General features: G+C 39.2%; 1 long non-coding RNA gene across 1 annotated transcript in view; it reads right to left on the bottom strand.

Moving 5' to 3' along the window:
* The window catches only part of LOC146072550 (uncharacterized), a 102,106-nt gene extending 83,607 nt beyond the window's left edge, over nucleotides 1-18,499 (bottom strand). The window contains exons 1-2 of the long non-coding RNA XR_014473180.1: nucleotides 18,055-18,499; nucleotides 17,849-17,962 (exon numbers count right to left, since the gene is read on the bottom strand). This is a non-coding gene — a long non-coding RNA (uncharacterized LOC146072550). The remainder of the gene's footprint in view (nucleotides 1-17,848; nucleotides 17,963-18,054) is intronic.
* Nucleotides 18,500-18,783: the final 284 nt, after the last annotated feature.

Raw genomic sequence — 18,783 nt, 5'->3', positions numbered from 1 at the left:
TGGGGGTACAGTCCGAGGGGAGCCGGCGGAGTTCTTAGGTCTCCTTTGGTGTTGTCCTGACAGGTGTTCTCAGGTCAGTGCTTGCAGCTAATTGGAGCGCCTGGGTAGGGAGGTTCGTTATGGCCGGTCTGGACTCACCGTGTGTTGCTTTCCCGCGGGTGGGTCTCCCCGTTGAAGGCTGGATTGTGTCCTGCCTTCCCCGGTGTAACTCGCCGTGGGTACCGCTAACGTGGTGTGTCTGGCGGGGGTCGCGGGCGGGTGATGCTTGTGATCGCAGCCCGCCGCCCGTAGTTTCCCGCCGACGGACCTGTCAATACTCACCTCCCCTCGATCCGTCTTCTGGTTCGGAGTGTGTGGCTTGCTGCGTGCCGGACTGGCGGGCGTCCTGGTTCCTGGCTCCTGGCTCGTCTGTGCTGTACGCTGCGATGTTACTTCTGCTGTGCCGGTGGGATTGCACAGTGCAGTTGCGCAGAGGTCTGTGACGGCGGACGGAGGTGATGGGGATATCGGGGATGCTTCTCCTGGTTTCTGTCACTCTCGTGGGTGCTTCTTGCTGTGTGTGCACCAACGCGTTTCGGCCTACTGGCCTTCTTCTTGGGAGTTTTTTATTTAATTACCACTGCACATTATGTAACAGGGACACCGATACTTTGTATTTACATTGTATGCACCTGTATAAACCTGCACCTTGTTGAAATAAAACGCAATTCTTAACCACTCAGCAATCATCCATTCATTTACACCCACACAAACCCCAAGGAGCAAAGCGCAGCACTACCAGAAAGAAAACCATTTGCCAAACCATCCGGATCGGTCACCGGACAAGTGCAGCAGCTAGCACCGCACCACCCCAGTGCGCAGGACCCACCCCAAGAAAACCAAGTTACCTCAATATACTCTGCCTTTGCTCTTACGTCAGACACAGCTGATAAATGTCACTATCATTATCCAATGGCGGAGTATATACAGGTTGAGTATCCCTTATCCAAATATCCGTTATCCAAATTCCGAAAACCATACATTCCGGAAAGTGAAAAAAAAAAAAATTTTTCTTGCTAAAAGCACTACTGGGGACATCTGTAACAGCACTACTGAGGACATGATATGTAACTGGCACTAGTGGGGACATCTGTAACAGCACTACTGAGGACATGATATGTAACTGGCACTACTGGGGACATCTGTAACAGCACTACTGAGGATCTGATATGTAACTGGCACTAAATATGTGCAAGAAAATGATTGCTTGGCATTCAAATTAAGTATCTGACATAGTATACAAAATTTGTTTCATGTTTTGAAACCTTGTTTCATGTAGAAATAAAATATATTTATGTTTATTTCATGTGTTTGATGTATATGTACAACATAAATGCAAGATACCTCAAGATACATCATTGAATTATAAAAATATTCTGAAATACGGAATAATCCTTTATACAAAATTCAAGGGATGCTCAACCTGTACACACATTATTTTTTTCAATTACACTGATTGTAAAAATGACATATAAGACATGTCATTTGTTAGTCTATACCTATAAAATTAATTGAATATACTGTAGTTTTCACATTAATAAAAAAGTACATATAACAAACACATATACAAAAAACAAACACACACACACATATAAATATATATAAAATATATATAAGAAGCAGGAACTCCGGCACTCTGGCTGTTTGCTCTCAAACGGTCTCCTTACCCCGGTGCCCTCCTCAGACCCTTGCAGGTCTATGTAAACAGACGATTAGGCAATAAGGCGTCACTCGGGGAGTTTGTTCAAGTGAAAAAAGTCAGGTTTATTCCGACATGTTTCGGGCTGCTTTGCCCGTCCTCAGGGAACAAATGTGCTCACAAATCATACAGAATAATATACCCTAGTGAAGTCCCACCCCCAGCAAACATAATTAAGAAGGAGGCATACTCACCTGCACCGTATAGTCAATCCGCCGTCATCTCCCTTCCGTTCGGCCGCTTGGAAGCGCCGATGACGTCACGCCAGGCGCCGTCACATGGACCCAGTCTGTGTCATCATCATGCGCCCGCGCACGCCGTCGGACCTCTGATGCGGCTGACAATACTTCCGGGCAGGCAGTTACCATAGAAACAATATAAACAATCTGTGTAAGATAAAAAAATGATCAAAATTAGAAATATAGAAAATAAACATATAATAACAAATACATTTAAAATACAAATAGCAAAGCTGCGGCCATACTTCCTATAATACCATATTTAATTTAATTATACAAATATGACGGTAATATAAACTTATAACCTACTCACATGCTATCCACAAGTTGTTCCCCCAATACTGTTAATAACCTAACTTCATGTGCCAAAATCGGCATCAATTATTTATCACAAGAATTCCTATAAGAAATGATGCAACCCCAACTGCTCATTAAGCCCTTTTGGGGCCAAAGTATCTAGGCGGAAAATCCACCTTGTCTCCACTTGTAGGAGGCGCTTACTTCTATTGCCTCCTCTAATAGTTACAGGAACATGGTCAATTATTTTTGACCTAATACTGGCCACACTGTGTCCATGTTGGGCACAGTGTCTGGCCATTGGCTGGTCACTTGTCCCCGTATTTAGGGCCTGTCTGATGGCCAGCCTATGGTTCGCCATTCTTTCTTTAAACTGACATTCTGTCTTGCCCACGTAATACAATCCACATGGACAAGACAGAACATATATGACGAACCTTAGGTTCGTCATATATGTTCTGTCTTGTCCATGTGGATTGTATTACGTGGGCAAGACAGAATGTCAGTTTAAAGAAAGAATGGCGAACCATAGGCTGGCCATCAGACAGGCCCTAAATACGGGGACAAGTGACCAGCCAATGGCCAGACACTGTGCCCAACATGGACACAGTGTGGCCAGTATTAGGTCAAAAATAATTGACCATGTTCCTGTAACTATTAGAGGAGGCAATAGAAGTAAGCGCCTCCTACAAGTGGAGACAAGGTGGATTTTCCGCCTAGATACTTTGGCCCCAAAAGGGCTTAATGAGCAGTTGGGGTTGCATCATTTCTTATAGGAATTCTTGTGATAAATAATTGATGCCGATTTTGGCACATGAAGTTAGGTTATTAACAGTATTGGGGGAACAACTTGTGGATAGCATGTGAGTAGGTTATAAGTTTATATTACCGTCATATTTGTATAATTAAATTAAATATGGTATTATAGGAAGTATGGCCGCAGCTTTGCTATTTGTATTTTAAATGTATTTGTTATTATATGTTTATTTTCTATATTTCTAATTTTGATCATTTTTTTATCTTACACAGATTGTTTATATTGTTTCTATGGTAACTGCCTGCCCGGAAGTATTGTCAGCCGCATCAGAGGTCCGACGGCGTGCGCGGGCGCATGATGATGACACAGACTGGGTCCATGTGACGGCGCCTGGCGTGACGTCATCGGCGCTTCCAAGCGGCCGAACGGAAGGGAGATGACGGCGGATTGACTATACGGTGCAGGTGAGTATGCCTCCTTCTTAATTATGTTTGCTGGGGGTGGGACTTCACTAGGGTATATTATTCTGTATGATTTGTGAGCACATTTGTTCCCTGAGGACGGGCAAAGCAGCCCGAAACATGTCGGAATAAACCTGACTTTTTTCACTTGAACAAACTCCCCGAGTGACGCCTTATTGCCTAATCGTCTGTTAAAATATATATAAAGTATTTATTTATTTACAGTTACTTATATAGCGCCGCAGATTCCGTTGCGCTTTAGAATGGTAGACAGTGATAAAACAAACTGGGTAACAAGACAGACTTGGCGGTTAGAGGGCCCTGCTGCAAGCTTACACTCTATAGGGATATAGGAGGGAAACACAAGGACAGGCACCAGTAATACTGTAGCACAGCAGTCCCACCAAGTTACAAGTCCAGAAGGGAAGCTATATAATACATAAGTGCCTCAGAGGGTTATGCGTGTAGAACTTAAATATCATAGGCTTGCCTAAGGAGGAGAGTTTTAAGGGAACACTTGAAAGTTTGGAGGCTAGTGGAGAGTCTTATTATTAAAGTATAATAATACACAAAAAACAGCACATAATGGCATATTAACACAGATATGTTTACAAAGTATTCACAATGCCCAATTCTTTCCCCTATGTTTAATAGAAAGTTCATATCATTTGGTGACTTCTAAAACAATAAATGAAAATCCACAGGGAAGTTGCTATATAGAAAGGACAGCGGAAAGTGGCGTGCTAACAAAGCTATGCACATAACTATTTACTAAGTTACTTTTTTGTAGCATTGCAGGTGTATATAATACATCTCAAATACATGATTACACTACCATATCTTTAAATACATTATGAGAGAGTGATATCACCCAGCACCTACTCCCATAGGTCTTGAACTTACTAGATGTTGCTCTCCTGGCTCCTCCCTGCACATAGGGATTGCTGCACCTCCCGCCTCCCTGCATGCCCACAATGTCTGGTTGGTGAATAAATGAAACTGTTCACCAATCAGACTACAGCATGCTGTCCCATTTACTGTACAGGCACTTCCAGTGGCAGTAAAAGACTACAGTAATGTTAGGACTAATTAGGTCACCCAATGCATCTGGGACTGATTTTGCATTACTACCAAGATTATGGTGGGTGCCATACTGCATCCACTAAAAGCATTAAACTTGGCCCCTTTACGCCCTGTATCTGCAGTAGGAACAAGCATGCAACATTATACTTCTGCTGAACGCCTGTCTTCATTTTTATGTAATTGTAGAAAGTTTCTGTTTTTGAAATAAATTCTATAATCTTATCCTTGCGTCAGTGTGTCAAAAACGAGTTTGCTTATACAAAAAAAGACTAGTTAATTACATATTTTTTAAACAAATATTAACATAAACTTATCTCAGACTGCTTGTTTCCAAATGGCATTGGCACAGCAGCATTAATATTTATTGACTTTTCAAAGGTTAGATTTCGGTTGAACAATTTCAGCAGCAAAGCTAAATCCACCTGGAAGTAAGATAATGAGCCAGCACAGGGAAGGTATCTGGCTATGTCAGCATCTTGTCTGACTGTGGAATACAACTCATTTACTCACCGTGCCAAAAAACAGCTGTACAAACCAGTATAGTATGACAGCTCACAGAAGGTAATCTTCACCAGCTGTTTCCCTGCAAATCCTCCCTTAACCTTACTGCATACATATATCACTGAACATTATAAGCGGTTTGCAATGTGGTAGTAATGGATGGTTCTGATAACTAAAAACACACACATAAGACATGAACATACTTTTTCTCATTACATAAGTGTAATATATTTCCATCTAAACATCGCTTAGTTTTAATTACTCATTTGTGCAGACTTAAAGAGCTCGAACTTCTGTGCTATATTTGAAAATAATCTAACATTTCAGAAAAAACACTAAGCAGCCTGCAGTTGCCAAGTGAGGTAAATAGTTCACTCTTCTCATATATCCATATTTCTGTTTCTACAATTGCTGTTCTAGAGCAATCAAATAGCGTAGCACATTGTCTTCCTGCCCATTATAAATATGGGACAGATTCCAGGCACTAAAAAACCCTAAATCCTGCATTTGTCAATTTTTAATAGATCTACAAAATATTTTATTGACATTGGGTATCTGTAATACTGGGCGTTCAGTTGTATTATATGCACAGGGCTTATGGAGGTGATTTGGCATTTGACAACTGATAGATGAACTTTGGGAAGGCTTTTTCCCAGGCCTAACACACCAACCACTCAAAATACAACATTTCTGTGGTTTAGAATGAGATTAAATCATTTATTAAACTCACAGTCTGTGATTGCATTAAAAGAAAAATTGTGATACTTTATTTTTTGATTCAGAGTTGCACACTACTGTGACCGCTGTAGCATTTTTTGTCCTAGTTATACCTGAGACATTATGCTAATGTAAGTATAAGCCCACACCTAAAATGGACCTTTTGTGTGCACCTGATTAGACATCTCCCAACCCTGTCCCTCACCATGAACCCTTCAGCCTGTCACTCAAGCATTTTGCTTCTGACTCAGAAATAGCATCTGGATTGGAGGTAGAGTCAATGTGTTTCGTCACTACTCTTTGTGGTGTTTTATTAAGTACACAGGAGCCTGAGGCAGCCTATTACATTCACAGAGGCAGTCCTTGCACTCCAGTACAGCCTGCCATGAGTAAACTGAAGTAGGATTATCCCCCCACTTATTGTGGCTATGTTCTCTATGCACCTCTGGTAGAGTGCAAAACTCGGATGTATTTTAAAGGTGCAATAACTTACAACCATGCCTTGTAAGTTATTGCCCTTTAAAAAAAATCCTAAATTCGGCTGACCACGCACAGCCGGCGAACTCAAAGGGGGAAATTTACTAAGGGAAATATGTGTCAAAATTGTATTCATATTTGTATTTTCAGCATTTACTATGGTGAAAATACATGCTTTCGTATTTGTATTAATGGCACATTCGGATTTACAAATACAAATGTATACGCCATCGATAGAATACGAATGGGAATCACCATTCAAAAGATATATTACATACAGTCACTAATTGCCGGTAAGCAGCGGGATACAGCCAGTTGGCAGAAGCCTACACGGATCAGTCAGGTCCCTGCAGGCTTCAGTGTAAAATTTTTTTGAAAAATAAGTAAAATAATAATAATAAATAAAATAATAAATATGGGTCCTCCAATGTAGATCGTGTCCTCTTCGGTCCAAGTAGGCATCCATGGGTCTTGGCAAAAAAAAAACAACGAATCACCCGGCACCAGAATGAACTCTGCACAAGCCGCAGGATGTTTGTTACATCATGCTGCTTCTCCTCCCATATACTGCTATTGGTCACCTAGCAGCCAACCAGGAGTCGCTAGGCCACTTTGAGCTTGGTGCCGTGAGCCTCCATTGTCTCCCGCAGTTCCGCCACTGCATCCATCAAAGATGTGCAGTCATAGGAGGCAGAGGAGGCAGGGGAGGCAGTGCTTCCCCTGTAATTTTGTTTAAATTACAAAGAATATACCTATGACACATTATTCTGTGTCATAAATATTTTCTTTAAATTGTTTTTGCAATTTGCAATATTTACAATAGTTTGAGAGGTACCGATAAGTGTGCCTCCCAGTAATTAGTGTAAGGTGACGAAGCGGGGGGCTAAGCCTTGGGCTAGAAAAAAAACATTAAAAATAATGGCAAAAGCGGCACTTCTAGAAGTGCTTCCTTGACAGGGACTATTGTGATTGGACAGGAGATCCAGCTGCTGTCCGATCAAAGCAGCCCCTGTCAATTAAGCTTCTGGAAGTGCCACTTCAGCTCTCCCATCCCCTTTCACCTGTATCCCGGCTCCTCCGTCCATGTGTCCTGGTTCCTTGTAACTGTGTCTGGCTCCCCTCTCCCCTGGCGAGTATAATCTTTTTGTTCGGCCGCCGGAGGTGGGGTTGCAGGGGTTCGGTTGTAAATTGTGTGTAAGTGTGTGTGTGTGTGTGTGTGTGGGGGGGGGGGGGGGTAGGGGGTTTTGGTGGCTGTGACTTTGCCTCTCTGTTCATAGCCACCTCCGCACATCACCGGCGTCTGTTTCTTTCATCTAGCAAATGACATCACCATTTTATCAAAGGCACACACATATTTTGAGACGTCCCATTTATTTACAACAATGTAACTTGCTAAAAATATGATTTTTTTTTGTCTTGTCTAGGAATAATACAGGGTATGGGGTAAAACTGAACTGAAGTAAGATTTTTACACCGACAAGACAATAAATAGCCAGCGTTATAGCAGACTTATGCGGACAACTAATCAGTGTGCAACCACAATTACAGTATATTGACAACTACTTTTACGCAATAGCTATTACAGCAGGTATAAGACCATAACAATAAGGAATAGACTCCAGGAAGGAGGTTGCCAGAGGGCCCTGTTAGCTATCATAGGATAAATGTAGTTTTTCTTCCTCTAATGTAATTAGAGTTAAAATTACGAAATATATATATATATATATATATATATATATATATATATATATATATATATATATATATATATATATATTGCAAATTGTAAGCAATTATAATTAAACAGTAAAATAATAAATCAGAATAGTGTCACTAAATCTCAGTAATGAAAAGAAGATGTTGCATTCTTGGAAAAAATAATTTATTATGAAGAGGAAATTGGGGTGGTGGGAGCCTTTAGGGGATGTAAGGTGTTGAGTGACATATCACAAAACAGTTTCATCAGTAGAGGTGTCTGGAGTCCTGTGATCAGAGGAAGGTGAGGAACGGTGCTAGAGTAACACCTCATCAAGACTGCATATAAGCAGAAATAAAATGTCTTCATTAAGGGTATTTTTATTGTAACCAGCTGAATCATTTCTTTCACTTCAGAGCGGCTTTGCTACAATCTTTTGAAGTTGCATTTAATTGTTGCCCTCTGTTTCATGGAAATAGCTTTTTGTGGTCTAGAACGGTATCATTAGCAGTACAGGCAGTTGTGTCTAGCCTGCAAGCTCATCAAGCCTCAGATGTTGTATAAAAGTGACACTGTTATTATACTTTGTACTGATTTGTAGCTTCTGTGGATAAATTAGGGATTTAGCTGATAATTCATTCCAGATTTCAAGCAGCAATTATTAATTGTGAAAATACTTGTTCAACATTTAAGCATTTAAGCATACTGCACAAAAAGCAGTCTATTCCTATTCAATTAATATGTGTGAATTATCAAAAGCCTTAGCCAATACTCTTTATTTTTCTTTTGTTCATTTTTTAGCTACGATATTTCCAGAAGTTAGTATAAATCTTGTATAAATCTGTAAGTAGGTGAGTGCCGGTGACTGTTTCTCTGGTTACCAGTACCACCTACCATAAGAATAAAAAAAATGGTAGCTCAATTTAATTTCTGTGGCTCGTGGCAGAATCAAAGCTTTATTTGGACACAGTGCTACTCAGTGGCATCAAATATCCATATAATTTACAGAAGTATATTTCCCTATAAATCTTGAATTTTCCATGTAGACTTGTTGGATTCCTGATCATATCACTACTCTGATCACTGGAGACATTTGTCTTGCAAAAGAACATGTACACGTTCAAGTTGTGATATTTCTGTGGTTTAGAAGACCAATGAGTTGCTAGGATTCTCCCTGCTTTTCTTAAAAACATAAGAATTCAAAATAAAAACAAACAAACATCGAAGGCATTCTGGGGTATTTTGGTCTATTTTTTAATGAGTAAGTAAAAAAATGTTTTCCCACCTTCCCCCACATTGAAACCAACACTGGCTAAACCATCCATGGGGTGTTTGGAATAGCCCTTATTCTTTTAGAAGGGGCTGATAATTCATTGTAGTGTATACTATAAATACCCAGTTTGTTGCATCACTGTCTACTATTGTAATGCACAATGGAGTATGCTGCGCTATATAAGAAACTGTCAATAAATAAATAAATAATACTGTGGAGAAGGGATTTGAATATTTCAACTCCAGGCTTTCATACGAGATCAGTTAAATGAGAGATTAGGGTTCAATGATTGGTTTAATTAAAGTGATCTGCTTCTGATATCCTCTTTCATGTATCTATTTGGGGTTCCTTTCTCCTGTTTTCTTCCCCCATTCATCTGTTTGGGATGCAGTCATTAGGTTGGCACAAGAAAGGTCGAAACTCCTTAGGTCAACACCGGAAGGTCGACAGGCAGAAAATCAACAGGGTCCTTGGGTCGCCCGGCGGAAGGTTGACAATGCAGAAGTTCAACACTATTTTTTTCCCCACTGTGGTTCCAGAACAAGTGGTAGTTCATGCCTTACCATCCACTAGGGCATGGAGGAAGAATAAAATAGTGTGCCCAAAGCAAGACCCAAGGACCCTGTCGACCTTTGGTCCTTGTCAATCTTTGGCTTGTCAATCTTCCGGTGTCTACCTAAGGAGTAGTGCTCTTTCTTGGGTTGACCAAATGATCCATACCCATCTGTTGAGCATGTGGTGCAATCTAAAGTGCCATCCAGCTCTTGAAAAAATGGTGGATAACAGTGAAATGCGTAGATTTTGGGACATCCATCAGTCATCCATCAGTCACCCACTGCATAACTCACTCCTCCTGGTTACTACTGGCCGAATCTTTCAGAAAGTCTTTCAGAAAGTCTATCAACCAGCTCCAGAAAAATGTATGCAATTCACACCAATCTACCCAAACAGATCCAATTGCACCTGATCAACTGGATTTCTTCCAGGGGAGTACACCATGGGCACATATCTGCCTACTGTGTTCTATTGAATACCCCTCTATCAGCACCCTAACAGGGACACATTTGGGATCAACCTCAAAGCCCATAGTAACTTTATATGTGCCTAACAAAGAGCTACAGTATAATATCTCACTGAGGAGCCAGGAACATTGCTAATATATTAACCCAACCAAGAGTATATGCAATATGGAAAATCTTACATATTATGGATGTAAAACTGACTAAAATTATGTTTTATTTATTAATTTATGCTCTTATAACTGAACAGACAATCCTACTGTGAACACTATCTAAAATAGTGCATTAGCACTGCTTATTGCACCATTGTGCATTGTTGTTTTTTCTGTTGCAAATTTGAAGGGAACCGATTATTTCTCCTCCAAGAGCAGCTGCATAAAAGGGGGAAACCACTCAAAGAAGTGCCCAGATTGGTTATAAGTTATTAACCCCACTCCTTATTTTCAGCTCCAGAGATGTACCTATCTTCAACCAGTGGCAGTATTGGGTTAGTTTACAAAAAACAGGTACAGTACCATTATAACATTACTACATATTATAATGTCTTAAACCAACTTGGAGGTGGTTAACAGGAAGGACCTATTTATTTTAATTTTGTATTTTGACTGAAAAAAATAATTTAAAAAATCCTTAACAATTATGACTATGATATTCACTTATGAATCATATCTTAGTGCTACATCACACATTTATTCTGTTAAGGGAAGATTCTATGTATTGAATCATTTATAGTATGTTATAATCACATTCGGTCAATAGCGCCAACTGCACACTTACAGCTATCCTTTCTTTTTACATAGCATTTTCTATCAGTTTGTTGTTGTAAATTCAAAATGTGGTTCGGACAGCACTAATTAGTACATACATACTTGGCAACTAATTAGATGAAACTCTGTACACATCAAAATGAGCGAATGGAGAACGTTTCTGGTACTGTTTCCACTTTCCACATGACTTTGCAACAGGAGGAGCAGATAGATGATAAAGTGGAATCAGGGTTGGATTGCACCACAGAGGAAATCCCCAGTAGGCTCCACTGCTTGAGCGGCCCACCCCCACCTCTAGGAGTCAGGTTCCAGATTGTGTACTCAAATTATAGAGATAAAGAGTGTCAATTGCACAGAAGCCTCTTCAATTCTGAGGGAGGACTAGGGGGTCCACCTCCCTCAGAATTGAGTGTATCACTAAAGTGCATCACTAAAGTGTATCACTAAAGTCAAGTAGGGGGTGTGCTACCAATAGACAAAAGTTAATGACAACAAAAGAAGAAAGCTGTAAGTTATGTGGTGCACCTACGGTCTCTAAAATAAAATATAACCTTTAATGGATTTATTTAAGAACTTGCAAAATATAAAATATAAAATATGTATATATATATATATATATATATATATATATATATATATATATATATAAGTTCTTAAATAAATTAATTAAGGTTATATTCTATTTCAGAGACCGTAGGTGCACCACATAAATGACAGCTTTCTTCTCCTTTTGGTACTCAAATTATATATTGTTACTCTGTCATACACCTGGTGGAAGACTCTCATGCTTGATCCTGCATTCATAATCATGTGCGACCTATGGGGGTTTCCAGGAGTGCAGCAATTAGTATTACTGCATGTACAGATACTGAAAGTGGGCTTCTGCCATCATGATGTACAGTAAGTGGAGGTTGTTTTGTAGAAACCTCCACTGATCCAAATATCAGAGACAGAGCTGGGCAGCTAAATGCAGCTGCTATCAGTGACTTCAACACAAATCAAGTAGGGTCTCCAGTGGTATTATCTGGTATTATCTGGTGCAATGCTTTAGTATTCAGGCTAAGCTGTTTTAGCGCTATGCTCATCTTTTGAAGAGCCATTTTAGCAGTGCCCTGCCAAAACTGTCTGTTGCTGTACTGTCAACACATTATTAGAGAGAATAGATATGTTGAGTTTTTGAATGTGCATCTTTGCATACTGTATGTCCGTACTGCTTTTATATGGATCTGTCTATCATTGAAATAGGCTATTTTAGGGTGAGATCTGGGTGGTGACAAACTGACAATGTGATAACACATAACTACCCTAACTTGGGAGTGTTGTGGGCATGCACAGCATTAAAAGTATGCACATGGGAGAATGATGCCTGAGTTGAATCTATTGCACCAAGCATGGGGCTGGGGCAAGTGCAGCTACAAATGACGACATTAAATAAAAGTGGGTGTGTCTCAAAATTAGGCCCTCATTCTGGTTGGCTCGCAAGGCAGCGTTAGTTTGCTGCTTTGTGAGCCTTGTGGCTCCACCATCGTGTGGCCAAATGCTGCCCCCCCCCCCCGCTACTCAATGATTTTCTCGCAGTGCTGAGAATGAATGTTTGCATACACAACCAGCAGCCTTGCAGCCTTCTCAGTGAAGTATTTTGATTTGCAGGCCAAAATAAGAATGACATTAGCCTTTGGAGTTGAAAGATAGATTAGGAAATCATTGCTAAATACAGAGTGTGAAATAAAGGCTGAAAAGACAACATTTACTTGTTCATTCCCTGTTTCCCAAAAGACGGCACAGCCTTTTTCTAGAAAACACTTAAATGTTCCTGATTAGTGGTCTCATGCTGTACCTCTGATGTGATGCTTTCACAAGGCTGGATTTACGTTTTAAAAGTTTTCTATTTTAAAAGTGCAAAAAAATTTTTTTGAAACCCACTTACATCTTCAGGAGAGATCGAGATCGCATGAACATATCATTTTTCTAATTATACGGACTAGGCATTCATCATGGTAGTCTCCAATCCCCAATGCCCAGATACCTGAGTCCATCATGAGCAGCAATAGAACCCAACTGCGGAAAAATATGAGATCACTATGAAATAGAGTTCCGTGACTGTAAATTCCCCACTCCCTGTATACACTCATTTCATAAGATTTACATTGTATTCTTTTTTAGCCATTAATAATATAAAAGACAGTATGTGTTATATCTTTCACTACAACAGTCCTTTCATGGGAGCCAATTTAGCGTGCTCTTAGAATCTTCTGTAAAGAAATAAATAATAGCACTTATTAAAGTCTAAATAACTTCCACTGTTTTGCTGACAGATATCTGGACACAGGCTGCTTTATTTTTGGAGCTTACAGTTAATTTGGTTTCCAAACTTGAGGAAAAGTTAGTTCATTGCTGACATCAATACAATACATACAAGTAACAGCAATGTAGCAGAAAACTCAGTTACGCTGTGCTAGACTAGGAATGTCCATCAGCAATCGATGATTAATAATCATCAAACACTTTTTCCATCAACGGGAAGAACTAGATTGTTTCACTACTTTTATGTTTATATAACATTCATACATACATACATACATACATACATACATACATACATTCACTGTCGCTCCCATTCATACATTGCCGCTCCCATTCATACATACATGCACTGTCGCTCCCATTCATACATACATGCACTGTCGCTCCGATTCATCCATTATTCATACACTACTGCTCTTATTCATACATACATGCACTGATGCTCTCATTCATACATACATACATACATACTTGTACTGCTGCTACTATTCATACATACATACATGCACTGATGCTCTCATTCATACATACATACATACATGCACTGATGCTCTCATTCATACATACATACATACATACATACATACATACATACTTGCACTGCTGCTACCATTCATACATACATACATGCACTGATGCTCTCATTCATACATACATACATACATACATACATACATACATACATGCACTGATGCTCTCATTCATACATACATACATACATACATACATACATGCTCTGCTGCTACCAATCATACATACATACATGCACTGATTCTCTCATTCATACATACATGCACTGCCACTTCAATTCATACATTATTCATACACTACTGCTCTTATTCATACATACATTCACTGATGCTCTCATTCATACATACATACATACATACATGCACTGCTGCTACCATTCATACATACATACATGCACTGATGCTCTCATTCATACATACATATATACATACATACATACATGCACTGATGCTCTCATTCATACATACATACATACATACATACATACATACATACATACATACATACATACATACGTACATACATACATGCACTGCTGCTACCATTCATACATACATGCACTGCCACTCCAATTCATACATTCTTCATACACTACAGCTCTCATTCATATATACATGCATGCACTGATGCTCTCATACATACATACATACATACATACATACATACATACATGCACTGATGCTCTCATTCATACATACATACATGCACTGCTGCTACCATTCATACATACATGCACTGATGCTCTCATTCATTCATTCATTCATTCATACATACATACATACATACATACATGCACTGCCGCTACCATTCATACATACATGCACTGACGCTCCCATTCATACATACATGCACTGCTGCCCCAATTCATACATTCTTCATACACTACAGCTCTCATTCATACTTACATACATACATACTTACACTACTGCTCTCATTCATACATACATGCACTGATGCTCTCATTCATACATACATACATACATACATACTGTACATGCACTGTGGCTACCATTTATACAGACATGTACTGCTGCTACCATTCATACATATATGCACTGAAACTCCAATTCATACATTCTTCATACACTACAGCTCTCATTCATACATACATGCACTGATGCTCTCATTAATACATACTGTGGAGACCGAAATTGCATCTCTATGCTATTAATGTATTGCGAATGATCTCTATGCCATTTGACTAAGCTATTTGCATAGATCTAGTTTAAATCAAAAGAATCTTTAATCGATCGAGGACGGATGTAATGCATTAAGGTCTAATCATACTGGCACTCCCGACATATGTACATTATGTATTTCCCAATGTATTGGAATATGATCGTCCATACTTTATTGTTTAGTATTGTATAGACCACCGTCACAGACGCAATCTCATTAAATCAATAGCAATGTGGATAAATACACAACCCCAGAGAGAAGTATCTACACGTGTAAATAACTCCAAACAAACCACAAAACTGTAAAGGTAACCGGTTTGAAACAGTTATATCTCGTGGCTAAGAAGGACCTCAGATTGGACACCTGAAACCTAATGAATGAAGAACCAGTGTGTTTGTTGCTATGTGTTGGCTGTACCTGCATTTATTTAAATCATTGTATGATTCATATCTATTGTATATTTTGTATTGAATAATTGTTTCAAAGTATTGTTGGTTACCCTCTTATCACCTTTGTCCATTAAGGACTTCAATATACTAGGACACGGGGTTAGATCTGTGATCCCACCACAACTGATTGTCTGTGCGTATAAATTATTTTATAAGCATATAGCGTATGAGACGCTTTAAAAGGTTTTCTCATTCTTGGTGAGGATAAGTGTAAATAATACAAAGTATTATTCGAAGGTGATCTAAAGGGTGAATAATATTGTATTTATATTACATATTCTTATCAGTCTCAGTCGCACTAGCGTCTGAGTCACATGCTTAGTTATATGAGCGGCTGTGTATAGAATACGGTAAGTGTGTGAACTAGTGTACAAAACAAAGTGTGAGAACTAGTGTACAAAAATCCCCTGCAGCTGGCCAGACTCTTGATTGCGCAATTTGTCCAAATAGAATTTTCTAGATGTGCATTTATGAAACTCCCAAAGTCAGGTCATTTCCCTATGCAGTAATCCTGTAACACCTACAGTATTTCTTTAAACATTTAGATGCAGAGTCAATTAGCTGCAATGAACACTCTGCCCTGAGCTGTTCAATTAAGAGTTGCTACGCCATGCAGTAAGCCCCAGGGGATGAAGTTATCATGGAATTTTCTTCACAGCTTTGGGAGCTGCAATGAAAAAAGTACACCATCTTGGGCTTACCACAAGGGTAACCAATATTTTCTGAGCACTAATCTTGACATTTACTGTTAACGTGTGTTATCCGTGGGCAAATGCCTTATAATTCGATAGCTCCATGGCTAATTAAATCTGTCCCTTAATGTATTAATTGTAGTGTAGAAAGCTGATATAATGAAAGACAATTTCACAGTTTATAAAGCTATAACATGTGTATGTAACCCACCATTGTTTTATATACTGTACCCCTGACATTTTTATCTGCAGTTTTGTACAAAATTGGTTCATACTGTGCATTATGTTTGGTCATTTTGGTAAGGTTTTTTTTTTTTATATAAAAATGTATGCAGCATAATTCTATTCGCTCTTAACAAGGTAGCTATTTATATTGCCCAATAGTTACTTAATAGTTTAAAAGTATTCGAAACATAAAATCAACAGTCTACTGTAAAGACAGGGAGGACTTCCAAAATAAACCAAACCTATGAACTTTTCCTTCTATAAATCATAGCAAATGTTCAGCTTGTGGATGCATCTGCAGATAAATGGTCAGTCCCCTGAAAGCAGCTTCACAGAGATTGCTGCAGACCTTAAAGAAGATTTTGAGTTTATATACCATTAATCATATATGTCTCATGCATGATGAAACAGGGATATAGAAACGTAATGCCTCCTACTGTATGGCTCGCCTAATAAATACACAATGTATTTACTCACTTATAATAATATTCTCTTCTATGGAAAACATGTAAGATCTCTGACTGGAAAATTATAGTTTGTTCTGTAAACTGGAATGTGTTCTAGCTGATTTATTTCCAAAGCGCAATGCAAAATGGGTGTCCTTGCTTTAATATGCAAGAATACTTAAGTTTCTATGTGTATTGGGGCAATTCAGACCTGATCGAATGGCCGTATATTTGCATGGCGGCAAATTATCGATACACCGCAGATGCGCATAGGCCTGTAGTACGCATACACAAGGCTGTCCTGCTATGAAATACTCCTACTCTTTCTATTCACAAGCCGTTTGCAAGGCGTTTAGAGACAGCTTTAAAAAAAAACGCAGGGGTGCCAGAAAAAAATGCTAGGTGTGCCTGAGCATTTTTGGGGAGCGTGTGTGATGTCCAGGCCCGATTTCCATTGAACCGCCGAGTAAGTACTCTGAGCCTGAGATGACTGGTGCCCAGTGTAAAAATCATTGGATTGTAAGCTTGTCACGATGAGCTTTGGACGTATTAATTTGGCTGCGAATAGATATATACGTGGATACAAGGATGTTATCAAAAATCACCCAGGAATGTGTAATATAAAGAACAATATCACCATATGTTCCCTATGCACTTGTAGTATTTGTTAAACAATGATCCAATCACGGGATTACACTCACTTCGTTAATCAAAAAAAGAAAGACATTTTTCTACATAGTGTGATACCGTTAACACAATAATAAATTCAAAATAAACAGAGATAGATTTTTAATGCTCGTACCCTGTGGAATTTTCTATGTTTTTACACAGTAGACAATAATCGCATTCATTGGAAGTACACCAGGTTTTTCTTCCTTCAGGGCTAAACTCCTCCTCCACCAAAGAATATAAATAAAGGAAAAAAGAGCTCCAAATAGTGTGATGCCATTCGAATGATGTCTACCAAACCACCAATAAAAATTCTGAATACTCATACCTCAAAAATGGTCTACGTCTCATACAGTAGACAATAGCACCTGTTATCAGAATAGAATAAGGGCCTCTCCATATCTAGGTCCACTCCTCCCCTTTCCCCTCCAAATCATGATATCTAAAAAGAGAAAAAGCTCAAAATGGTGTAAACACCCTTTTTATTAACAAAAAAAAAACATTAAAAACCAGAAAAGCAGGCAGGACTCTCACCCTTTCATCAGGTCCACAAACAAGTTGCAGACTATAACAATATCCAACAGGAGTAACTGCAGGAAGCTGTTCACACCCAGGGTCACAAAGTCCAGCAAACGTTCTCAAGAGATCCCTCTTCCAAATAGTTTCGATACAGGGCTGTAGCTTTCTCAAGATAATGGATGGAAGTCCATATTCCTATCTTTATAAAACCACACTTCCTAGTTCCTGCCACATGAAGGTTGTAATTCCACACATGGATTCACCTAATTTCTAAGATAATATGCTTCATTGAAGTCCTATTCCACCTTTTTTAATTTCCTTGATGTAGGTGGGAACTCATTTCCTGACTTCCTGTTCTACCGCAGGAGCAAGGTTGTATTATTGGTGTCAGTGTGCCTACTCCTCGCCGTCTTCCATCATGCATTTGGGTGGAAGTGACGTATCGAGCTCAGTATCTTGGCTTGCGGTTCATAGGGTATGTAGTTTTGCGTTCCACCAAATCCCTGAAACATATATTTATATTTATATCATGGTGTCACTTTACCGGAGTCACTTAAATAATACATACAGTAGAAAGAATTACCATACACAAAACAGGATGAGAGCTTAGCAACAATAAATACTATAAAAAATAGCAGCATTACACGGAACAATCTGATAGAGAGCGCTGTTCCCGCTCTTTGACCGGTGAGCTTTGTGGACTGCACACAGCGCATTTCCGGTTTCTGCACGGTGACAGTGGTG

The sequence above is a fragment of the Crinia signifera genome, chromosome 4, assembly GCF_055691185.1.
Source record: "Crinia signifera chromosome 4, ASM5569118v1, whole genome shotgun sequence".
In the NCBI taxonomy this organism is placed as follows: domain Eukaryota; kingdom Metazoa; phylum Chordata; class Amphibia; order Anura; family Myobatrachidae; genus Crinia; species Crinia signifera.
The sequence above is the reverse complement of the archived record's forward strand: the minus strand, read 5'-3'. Positions and strand labels throughout refer to the sequence as shown.